The sequence below is a fragment of the Gorilla gorilla genome, chromosome 13, assembly GCF_029281585.2.
Source record: "Gorilla gorilla gorilla isolate KB3781 chromosome 13, NHGRI_mGorGor1-v2.1_pri, whole genome shotgun sequence".
Classification (NCBI taxonomy): domain Eukaryota; kingdom Metazoa; phylum Chordata; class Mammalia; order Primates; family Hominidae; genus Gorilla; species Gorilla gorilla.
The window spans coordinates 31,110,481-31,121,074 of record NC_073237.2 but is presented as its reverse complement, the minus strand read 5'-3'; the positions used below and the strand labels follow the sequence as shown (position 1 = coordinate 31,121,074).

General features: G+C 46.3%; 1 protein-coding gene across 3 annotated transcripts in view; it reads left to right on the top strand.

The window, feature by feature from the left end:
- Positions 1 to 10,594, top strand: part of B4GALT1 (beta-1,4-galactosyltransferase 1) — an 80,899-nt gene that overhangs the window by 19,680 nt on the left and 50,625 nt on the right. The window lies entirely within an intron of this gene.

Below are 10,594 nucleotides of genomic sequence, written 5' to 3'. Positions count from 1 at the left end.
TGATTATTCTGGGAAGCAGACTAGTCCCATAAAATGAAATGGACTCTGCCTTGCTGCTAAGTGTCTGACTTGAGACATGCTATCGAGTTTCTCAAAAATCTCTTCCTTGTGTAAAATGTGGTTGTCGATGGTTACCTTACAGGGGTTTTTTTTAAGACTAAATGAGATCGTGTACATTAAATACAGGCACTCAGGCTGGGCATGGTGGCTCACGCCTGTAATCCTAGCACTTTGGGAGGCTGAGGGGAGTGGATCACTTGAGGTTAGGAGTTTGAGACCAGCCTGGCCAATATGGTGAAACACCATCCCATCTCTACAAAAATACAAAAAAGTTTGCCAGGGGTGGTGGCATCCCAGCTACTCAGGAGGCCGAGGCAGGAGAATTGCTTGAACCCGGGAGGCAGAGGTTGCAGTGAGTCAAGATTGTGCCAGTACACTCCAGCCTGGGCGACAAAGCAAGACTGTCTAAAAAAAAAAAAAAAAAAATACGGGCACTCAATACACCACATAATAATAATATAGTAATAATATTTGCTTAGGATCTTTAAAAAGTTTCATTTTTTCAGACTCCCACGGAAATGGCTCTGCACAGCAGAGTGAAGGGGGAGAGAGACTGAGTCTCCAGGCCAGAAAAAGGCCAGGTTTTTTGCTTTTGTTTTTAGTTGTTGCCTGGATATTGCACAGAAAGAAAAAATAATTAGCAAGTTAAACAAAAGTACCGCAAAGTTGATTACATTGGTATTTGAGTATCACATCTTCTCTCGGAAGCGTAAGAGACAAGGTCGTGACCATATCTCTTTTTAGTTTTGTTTTGTAATGGTGTTGCTAGTGATCGGCTTGTCACCAGTTAGTTACTGGTGTTTCTAAATGGACTATAATTGGCTACTTGAAAGGACTTCCTGAGAAAGAACATTTTGGAGGACGAGGAGAGAGTGCCTTCTCTATTTTGGCTGCTTTCATGTGACATGCAAGGGACCATGACGTTTAGGCTGCTGCTGAGGCAGCCCCAGAAATGGGGGCCGAGAGGTCTTTTCTTCATTTTAATAGGGTCTGTAGGTTTGGGTGGTTAGGTACAGTTCTCAGAGTGGAGGTTCCTGGCTATGAGGCCTTGAGAAAGCTGAAAGTCTCCTTGGGAGTGTGTGTGTGGGGGGAGTCGAGCCCATCTGTTCATGGGCAGGTGTCAGCCAAAGCCCTTGCGGGTGGTTTTGAGGTTGGTGGGAGAAAGCATCCCTGGGGTTTAGAGTTGTGGCCTTTTCACTACTTGCAGTTCCTTTCCCCGACTTGGCTTTACTTTCTGGTGTCCAGGGGTCTGGGCCAGATGCTGAGATTCCTCTCAGCTGACAGGTGTGGGTTATGGGCAAACCCTTCCCTGGAGGACATAAGGCACCGGATTGGACTGCTGATGGGTTGCTGTTGGAGTTGTCAGGGCCTTGAAATACTCTTCAGATAGACTTGGGTTAGTGTGACCTGGGGCAGGCTGCAGGTTTGGAGCCATAGTACCCCCCCGCCCCCACACCAGGCACCCTGCTGTGGGCTAATGTGAGGCTTGCAGGAGTGAGTGATGCAGTGGGAAGGGGGGCCTTTCCTGAGGATTCTACAGCTTTCTCCAGGGAATCCTCCCAGGTAGTTTAGGCCTGCAGGTGCTATGCTATCCTTCTTTCCTAACCCTGTCTCAGGTCCTCAGCGGGGCCATGCAGCATCCACTTATAACCCTGCAGCGAGGCCCTCTTTTCTGGCCACCTGGGTGTTTGCCTGCTGAGATGGGAGGAACAGTGGCCTTGGGCTTCTTCCCCCTGTCATGTTTATCTCTGCTCAGATTGGGCAGCAGCTCAATGGGACTTGACCAGCTGTGGCACTGCCAGTCTGAAGATGAGTAGGGTGATGGGGGGAGGTGGGCAGTACCTGAAGCTGAACTGGTGAGAGAGGCAGGCTGGCCTAGGGGCTCAGCTGGGGCCTGGGATGGTTGGTACAGTCCCCTCAGGGGGTTAGGGGAGTGAGTGTTAGACTGCTTAAGCCTCAGAGGCCGCTCTTGCCCACCTATGCTTTGAGGAGATCCTCTTCATTTGTTCAAAGGGAAGACTCTGATCGAGAGATGGGCACTTGGACCAGCAAACAGCAGCTACAGGTAGCCAGGGCACCCGAGGAGCACTTGCTCATGAGCCGGTTTCCCTGGTTTTTATGGGGGCTGTCGCTGAGCGTCTGCCAGGGTTTGTGTCCTAGCACTTGCTGGTCTTTGCTGGGCTCTCAGCTCTCAGGTGTTTCTCTACCAGCACGTTTCCCCCTCCCTCATATGCACACATGTGGACACAAGCAGGCTGCCCAGGACAGAGTGTACTTTGAGGCTTGGGAAAGGACTCTCTCTCGCCCTTTTGGGGATGAGCCTTGGAACCTCATCACCTTCCGGCTTGGGGTGGAGCTTCATCCTGGGGGTTGAAGCTTTAGGCTCAGATAACTAGTCTTGTAAGCCAGTTTTGTCCTGTTGTTTTTCTCGTGGAAAATAATGTATTGACGTATACACAGACATTCTTTGTCTAACAGTCTGAGATTGAGAAATACCCTCCATGACTATTTGGTTTGCTTTCATGGTGAAACTTGGTCGCTTTCTTAGACACAGCCTATGGCAATAAGAGTGATCCCTGGCTGCTGTAATTCATTCCAGACTTTGAGCAAACACAAGGCACCTCCTCCACCTGCAGTGGAGCCTCTGATGAACCAAATGGAAACTTCCTGGGGAATGGGGAGTAAGAGCCAAATGTGGGATTGGACTTAAACTGCAGCTTCTTAGAACTGTAGCATTCCACGATGGGATTGTCTAGTGCTCTTCCTGGAGGTTACTATTCAATAGTTGGCTAGTGCACAGGTTCAGGGGTGACCTGATATGCCCTAGCGTTTCAGAAGAAGATCCCTGCAAGGTGTGTCTTTTGGTCCATCTGAAGGGTCTTGTATGGTGGTCTTGTATGGATATCCGTGATGGCTAAGGCATCTGATAACTTCATTCCTTCAGTTCCAGCAGTATTCCTGTATTATGCTGGGCACTAGAGCTACAAAGAAGAAAACAAAGTGCCTCCTCTTCCGGAACTCTTAATTTAGGCAGGGGAGGCATAATTGAACAGTGCTGACGTCATCTAGGGGAACCAAAGTGTGTATTTATCCCCTTCCCTATCACTCCCCTCCCTCCTTCATTTCTTCCTTTCTTCTTTCAGAAACTCCAAGTTCATATCAAAATTCTCCAGCCCTGGTTTTATTTGGTTGTGTGAAAATTTTCCTCTAATTTCTGAAGCTATGCATTAGTTCTGCTGAGTAATCTTTAACTTGCTGCTTTATAATGATTATAATGAGATATCACTGGGTATTATGGTCTTTGGGTAGCAGCAGGGTAGGGATTTCTAGGCTGGGACTAAGCTAATTTATGGGTTGGGAATTATGGGGCAGTTAATAGCAAGGCAGTCCAAGCTTTCCACAGATTCCACCCTAGGGACCATGCAGACTTAAGGAACAGGGCCGGCAGGCTCATCCCCTTTGCACTCAGCTGGGCTGTGGGTGTGTGTTTGTGAAAGAGGTTTATTCAGTAGTCATACCTGCTGATTTCCCTGCTATCTGTTTACCCAGTGCCTCCTGTACCTTGTTTCTTACTCTTTGTTCTCTGCTCTTACTGTGAAGAAGCAGAGACTGGAATTCTGCTTGAACCCACATCTACCTGGAAATTCCAGTTTTTCTTATCCAGTGGAGCAGCAAACCAGTTGTCTTAGGACAAATGGTCTGCCCTTGAAGCTTAAATCCTTTGAGGGCCTGGCATGGTGACAGTTTTACATTTGGCTTTGGTATAGACTGGTGTGGTCCCTGGGCAGTGAGGTCACTGTAAGGCCAGCCAGCCAGACCCTGGCTCCTAGGGGAATTAACAAGGCATGGGATTAGACTCACAGGGTCCCTCCTGTCCCTAAACTTGGTAGGGGTTCCTGGGAGCCAGACTGCGATTGAGATTGTAGAGACCTGAGACCTGAGTTGTAGGGGCCTCTGTGTTGATCTGGGCCATTGCCGGGTGAGCTGAGGCGGTCACTAGCTCAAGGAGTGATCTCAGGATATTGTTCTGTAAGTCAGAGACCTCCAGGTTGGAGAGTGGGGCTTGGGGGTGGGGGACAGGGTTTAGTGGGGAGCTGGTTCTGGGTGAATGTGGCCTAAAGGGATTTGTCCTTAGAAGACAGAGGGGTGAGTCACACACTCAGTGTTTCAGGTTCCACTTTGTGGCTTGGCCTCAGCCCGCCCCTTCCCTGCACAAATGAAGGCCAGGGGCTATATAATTGGCTGTTGCTGAATTCTTTGGCAGTGATTTTAAAGTCTGGTCTGGGTGTGTTATGTAGCTGCTTCTCTATCCACTCCCCACACCCGCTGCTTCTCCAGAGCCCCTCACAAAGCCCAGGCAGAGAGAGAGAGAGAGAGAGAGAATGACTTGCCTCACAGAGATGTTGGGGATAGGGGTATGGGTCTTTGCTTTTGCCTTTTGAGGGGGGGATAATCTCTTCCTTCATTTTAAAAGTAAAAAGTAATGCAGGCTCATTGAATATAATTTGAAAAGTTGAAAGAGATATAAAAGCACACCCAAATTCCTATCACCCAAAAGAAACATACCGGCATATTTCCTACTAGTCTTTTTCATGTTTAAGAATATAGCTGATATCTTTTTTTTTTTTTCTTTTTCTTTTTGAGACAGGGTTTTTGCTCTGTCACCCAGGCTGGAGTGCAGTGATCACAGCTCACTGCAGCCTCGACCTCTCGGGCTAAGCGATTCTCCCACTTCAGTCTCCCGAGTTGCTGGGACCACAGGTGCACACCGCCATGCCTGACTAATTTTTGTATTTTTTGTAGAGATGGGGTTTTGCCATGTTGCCTAGGCTGGTCTCGAACTCCTGAGCTCAAGTGATTCACCTGCCTTGGCCTCCCAAAGCTCTGGGATTATAGGTGTCAGTCACCACACCCAGTGTTATAGCTGTTGTCTTTATAGATGGACAGATAGATTGACACAGATTCATGTAGATAGCCTGGTGTTCAGCATTTTTCATTTAAGATTCTGTCACAGACTTGACCCTATACCTTTAAAAATCACAAAGGCAGTATCATCGTCTGTCAGCTGAATATGCCATAACTTAAAAAAATCATTCAACTGTTGCTGAACACACACATATACATATATAGTTTTTGTTTTTTCTTAGTGATGTAGTGATGCTTGTGCAGAAAGCTTTATGTACTTTTTGGATGGTTTCTGTAGGAGAGCTTTCTAAAAAAGAAAAAAAAGTGTTGAATGTTTTTTGAGAAGGGCTAGATTTTCAAGCCAGTCTTACAAAAGGATAGACTCATTGGAAATTCCAGATTTGCTTAGTGCTGGCAGATGAGTATCACTTATTGCTGAACAATATGTCTAGAATTCTGATTAAAAAAGAAACTAGGTCCAGGAAGTGCCTGGGGGCAGGGGCAAAGGGCCAGGCTGCAGGATAGGCTCTTAGGATCTGGCTGAGCAGAAATCTGCTGTGAACAGAATCGGTGGGGGTGATGCTTTCTCAGTAACTTCTCCACTTGTTTCTTTAGCAGCTAAGTCCCTGTGCTGGACTTCTGTGGACTACTGTGGCTCTGGGGCTGTGGTGGTGGGTGAACAACAGCTAGCTAAGCCAGTGCTGTTGACATCATTGAGATGTGACGCACAGGAAGGTGGGAGCAAGCTTGCAAATCAGATTCTGAAACATATAGCACAGCTCTCCCACCTCCAGGTGGTCCTGAGATCTAGGGAGGAGCCATAGTGAGAAACTTTAGGTTTCTAGGAATTCTCTTAGGGAGAAGATCTCTTAGGGAGAGGCAGAACCTGGTTCTCAGTTGGGGCTGGTTCAGGTGGGTTAGATCAATAAAGCCTCAGGCCAGTGTGCCAGGCTATTCCCAAGGAGTATACTTTGAATTACTCCCTTTAGAATGTCCTCAGTGGAGATAAATTCTCTCTGAGGAGCAGTTTTGTCTGCCGGGGTCATTTGGCACAAAGCCTGGAGTGCTAGGGCGAGGTTGCACTGAGGGAAGGGGCAGGATTATGTCAGCAGTGTGACGGATACGGTGTGAGGTCAGGCTCCTTCCTGCCCCACCACGGGGGCCTAGAGGTCATGGGGAGGGTCCCTGGCAGGGGATTCAATCATTGCTTGGCCCCATGACAGGGTATATTCTAAAAATGCCTTAAGTTTTTTTCTTTCAAAGTTTCTTCCTGTTTTGCATAATGGCCTTTTGCCTTTGACATCCTGAAACCGCAGAGCTGTCATTGGTGTTGCAGGACACTGCCAGCTTGAAAAAAATCAACAACAAAAAAAGAAACAGGAAAGGATGTGGAGTTCAGGGTGCGGCGTAGGGAAGCTGGTATTTGTGTTATGGGATTGTGGGGATGTGGTATTAAGGTGTTGGGTAGCGCCTGACATTTAGAGGAGTACTCTGGGCAGAGTCCCTGCCTGCCCAAGAATAGGTAGAATTGAGTCTTCACACCAAAGTCAGGAGAGACCCCCTCCCCCCAGGAAGAGAATGAATAGGGACTCATTTCCTCATTCAGCAAACTTTTATTGGTAACTACACTATATGAAGTGTGAGAGATAGACATGAACAAGAGAGGCCCCCACTCTTGGGCAGTCCCTTAGTAGTAGTAGATAGACTCTGGCAATATGGTGTGGTCAGAGAGAGGAAGCCTGGGTGCTTTGAGGGTACTGAGGAGGTGCAGGGAGCCAAATGGGTGGTCTGGGCCAGGGCCAGAGTCAGAATGAAGGACCTCTCTTCCAGACGTTGATTTTAGCATCTCTGTCTCTCAGTATGTTTGAACAGTCTCCCTTATTGGAAGGGCAGGAGTCTACTGCTAAAAGTAACCTGTGATTTCCTCTACTTGCTGTCATGTGGAAAGAATACTAAAGCTGAAATTCCAAAAGTTGCACAACTTTACCAGCAGGGCAGGAGAGGAAAGGAAATGGAGGTAGAGTGAGCTGAAGATGATAAAAGAAAGAGAAGGTGGTGCAGTTTGAACTGTTATGGACAGAGGAAGTCTGAGGGTAGCTGGACTGAGGGATCAAAGGGTGGCAGTTGAAAGGGAAGAGAGCTGCAGAGAGGGATTTCTTGGTCTGCAGAGGGTAGGAGCAAGCCTTGAAGGCTGCTGGAGTGAGGATTCCGAGCTCTGGTCTTTATTCTTTTTCTAATTCATTACATCATTTTAGGCAAGTCCTAACTCCTTTGGTCTCTGTTGTCTTTCTGAAATTTGAGTGGGCTGGGCCTGCTGGTCTTTAGCCTCTGTCTTTCTCTACCTCCTAGATTCCAGTTTGGTGAGTGGGGGGGAAAACCTGGTTGTATCTGCAACATGAAAGGCCTCTGGAATTCCTTTTGAAGCTCACTACCCATGAGGCTTCTGCTAAGGATTTCATCATGTCTGTCTAAGCAGACATAAAAATTTTAGCAGGTGGATGACCCGTAGAAATGGCACAAGGAATGTTTCTTTCTGTCACACTGTGGTATTTGATTTAAGAAAGTTGTTATCCTCTCTGTACCTCAGTGTTCTCACTTGTAAAATGGCAATAACAGTATCCACCTCATAGATGTTAGGAAATACAGGTAGTAGCCACGAAAGGGCTTAAAACAGTGCCTAACACAGAATAAGTTGTGAATATATGTTATTTATTATTGGTAGTATAATGCTTATTTGTGAAGATTTTGGCTTTTGCTTTATAGGACCTTTTTTTTTTTTAGTGGAAAATACAATGTTACCATGTTAAATGTTAAAAAAAATTCTACTTACCATTGTAACAGAACATGCTCCCACTCCTGTAACAGAGCTTGCTATTACTTTTCAAATGCATACATATTCCAATGCATATATTCCAATGCAGTTGTAGAGTGAAACTGTTTGCATGCAGCCATTTTTATCCAACATTATCTTATAAAATGTTATGTTGTTTATGATTATCCTAATTATCTTTTGTTGCTGTCTAGTATCCTTATAGATATTCCATTAGCATACACTATTCCAGGTTTCACTATCATAGATAATCTAGATATGAACATTTTTGTAGTGTGTACCTCTTTGCTTCAGTTGAATTACTTTCCTGGGATAAATTCCTGGGGAAGAATTTCTAGGCCAGAGGATATGGTCATCTTGACAATACTGATTCACATTGCCGCATTGCTTTCCAAGAGGTTTGGAATCATTCACAGGTTCTAAATTGGAAAATCCTGGCTTTTGAAGTATGTGGATTCTAAGGGCGAGTTGGATCTAGCTGGAGCCTCACACTGACACTTCCAGCCTGTGTGTGTGTGTGTGTGTGTGTGTGTGTGTGTGTGTGTGTGTGTGTGTGTGTGTGTGTGTGTGTGTAGTTCCCTATGCTGGACACCATGTGGCCTTTCTGGACATTAGGGTTTTCCTGTGATTGCCTCAGAGCAGTTCCTGTTGAATTCATTCTGTGTCCACAAAAGGAGCCTTACTGTGGCTCTTTCAACACCCACCTACCTTTGCCAAGTTGGTTTACAGAAAGTAAGAACATTCTTTCCTTCTTCCTTGATATGTGGCGCTAAACCTATAGCATGGGGCAGGCTCTGGCTTTAAAAACCTGACTTAAAAATAATGGTGTTGATCAAAAAGTTTGTGGATCGGTTTTTGGAAACACTGCATGTAGCCATCCATAGAAACTTATATTCTGTTGGGCTAGCCTGGGCGCCTGATCATTTAACTCATGTGGATGAACTTCCATGTAATAGCCCTGGTGTATGGGATCCAGAAACAGGGCCCCAGTGAAGAAAGGCTTTTAAATTATGTTGGATAAAAATAAGTTGTTACAATAGCCCAAAGTCTGCAAATATGAATTGCCAGTTCTGTCCTTGTAGTCATCCACCATGTGCCTGCATCTTTTGTAGACTCTTGTAGATTCAGAAGCCCACTGAATTGCATAAATGATGGAATGATTTTAGACTTAGTGATTTCAGTGACTAAAAGTTTACAGATCCTGGCCGGGCACAGTGGCTCACACCCGTATTCCCAGCACTTTGGGAGGCCAAGGTGGGTGGATCACCTGAGGTCAGGAGTTTGAGACCAGCCTGGCCAACATGGTGAAACCTTGTCTCTACTAAAAATACAAAAATTAGCCGGGTGTGGTGGCATGCACCTGTTGTCCCAGCTACTTGGGAGGCTGAGGTGGGAGAATGGCTTGAACCTGGGAGGTGGAGGTTGCAGTGAGCCGACATCAGGCCACTGCACTCCAGCCTGGGTGACAGAGTGAGACTCTGTCTCCACCTCCCCCGCCCCCCGAAAAAAGAAAAAGTTTACAGATCCAGCAGATGGGGCATATTCAATTTGTGACAGCCACTCCCTTCACCTTATAGCTATGTCATATGTCTTCTTCTCCTTTGACTGCATTCCGCAGCAGTCAGTTGTGACTTAATATGGCACTCTGGGCCCACTGAATTAGGTCAGAGCTGCTAGTAGTATATTGTTCCTAGAGACCTAGGGCAAGATTTTCTTACTACGTAAAATGAGGGAGATAATTTCTTACCTCAAGATGTTGGTAAGAGGAGTGAATGAGATTAGTTATATGGTAATATCAGTACTCTGAATGTCTTTTGATCAGTGCCTAACTCATCTTCTTGGGCACAAAAGGCATACAGTCAGCACCCTTAGGCCACATATAAAATTCCTCCAAATGCAGGTTTTCATCTGCCTTGGGGCAGAGTCAAGAGAAAGAAGAGGAAGAGGCATGAGGCTCTGACCACAACTTAGGGACAGAATATAGCCCAAAGCGAGTACCCCAGGCCACAAGGAGAAGGCTGCTATCTTGTTGAATCCACAGCACTGGAAACTTGGGAGTGTGTGTTCCCCTGTGTCAGTTACACTGGAATTTTATGGCTGCTCACATTCATTCTTCCCTTCAGGTGGACGTTGTTCATCAGTATCCTGGGCAAGAGGCCATCATAAACCACAGACAGCTGAGTGATTAGGAAGAGGAGCTGAAGAGGGAGCATTAGATGTTTGATTGAGTCTTAGGTGAGAAAGTATATCATTAAAACAAAAAGATAGATGTAGGCGGGCTCAGTCTTGTGTGCCTGGTGTGTTGGCAGAAAAACTAAAGCACAAGCCTATAGATAACCTGCTTTATTCTACCTCGGGGCTGGTGTTGGAATCCAGGATGCCGGACCCTAAAGTCCAGCTCTCTTTCCAACCTACTGAATAATCCGAGAGAAATCATGTTCTCTCTCTGGGCCTCAGTTTGCCCATGTATAAAATGAGATGAAGGATTGGCTTGGATGCTCTCCGGAGTCTCTTCCTGCCTGGAGTTCTGACGTAGCCATGTACTCCTGCTCAGCATCGCTAAATGGCTTTGTGGTAGGACCATTGAGTGCTGCCTCCATTAGGGCCAGCTATGTAATGCTGGGGTGGCTGTCAGTGGGCCCTAAGAGCCAGGATTGGTCTTACTGGAGAAATCCACATCCACCTAAACTTAAGACCCAGGGGTGTCCAATCTTTTGGCTTCCCCAGGCCACACTGGAAGAAGAATTGTCTTGGACCGCATATAAAATACACTAATGATAGCTGATGAGGTTAAAAAAA